The following is a 1,397-nucleotide window of genomic DNA, read 5'->3' as shown; positions in this document are numbered from 1 at the left end:
GCACAGCCACATATACTCAAGGCTCTTTGCATGGTGTAGTTTGCTCCAACTCTTATGTAGGGAGAGAATTAGTGAAGGTATTTTCCACAAACACCTTCACTACTTTCTCTGGCAAACAATTGGAAACACCGAGAAGCGGAGAGAAGGGTGATCATCATCTAAACTTAAATATACATTATAACAGGTAAATCTATGAAGCAATGAGTAGAACTTTATAAACAGTAATACAAATTGTATTTTAGTATTCATTTTCTTTATCAGGTAGATCTATCAAGACATGACACTATCTTGATCACCACAACACAATACGTGGTGTGATTTTCAGTGTAGTGTTGAAATTTTGGGAGAAACTACAGTGATCTAATATAAAGGAATATCCCAGGGTAGGGTCGAACCACTAAACATTCGGTTAACAGCCAAATGGGGTAACCAATTAGGCCACGGATATATAAATTACTTGAGAGTCTGAAAATTTAAAGTAGGAAACAGGGTTGACCAAAAACCAGAAACAATCTTCAGTTGTATTAATTAACTGAAGAGTCGTTGGCACGCTTGAGCTGGGGTTACAATGGGTGGAGTGAGCAGACCATATGTGTGGCAGATTCAGGAGGGGGTGAGGAAAAGTAATTCAACTTTATAAAATACTAGCAGAAACGCCGCCCCCACGGTAGAATGGGCAGCCTAGAAAAGTTAGAGATCAAAGAAAAGTAAGCTGCAATGACAGAGAGCATAAGGATAAAATTAGCTATAATATGTGGGATGGGATACGACTTTTCAACCTCTGTGTGGTGTACCTGATGGACGTTAGATGCAGAGAAAAGTAAGCCATAATAAAAGAGAACCGAAGGATCAAAATAGCTGTAAATCATAGGAGGGAATACGACTTTTCTACGTGTGTGCGTCGGGGCTGACCATTAGTTTCTCTCTCTTTCTCTTGTTCTCTCAGGCGTGTCGGGTCGGGTGGGGTTGGGTGTGTCAGATAGGGTTGGTTGGAGTTTTTTTGAGATCCCCACAAGACACTTGCTATCCATGCCAAGTTTGGTCCAGATCGGTAAAGTAGTTTCAGAGATTCTCGTGCGGACACACAGACAAACAGACAGACAGACAGAATTTATTGTTTTATATATATAGATTGCAGCTAAATTTTGAACATAAGTTAAAATAACTGAGTGGTGTCTTCAGCTTGAATTATAAATACTAATTCAAAGCACAACTGAATATGTTCATAAAACCACCCAAGTTTATATGTTTATATGTTCCCACATCATGTAGTGATGGCTTTATAAACAGTCAGAACTAAATGAGAAATGGTTATAAGGTCAGGTGTTCTCAGGGGATATAAACATTCTCCCCGGGTGTCTCAAGAGTGAAGGGTATACTGGGAATAAATATTGAGT

This window comes from Homarus americanus, unplaced genomic scaffold (genome assembly GCF_018991925.1).
Source record: "Homarus americanus isolate GMGI-L3 unplaced genomic scaffold, GMGI_Hamer_2.0 scaffold30279, whole genome shotgun sequence".
Lineage (NCBI taxonomy): Eukaryota > Metazoa > Arthropoda > Malacostraca > Decapoda > Nephropidae > Homarus > Homarus americanus.
Note: the sequence above shows the minus strand (reverse complement) of the source record.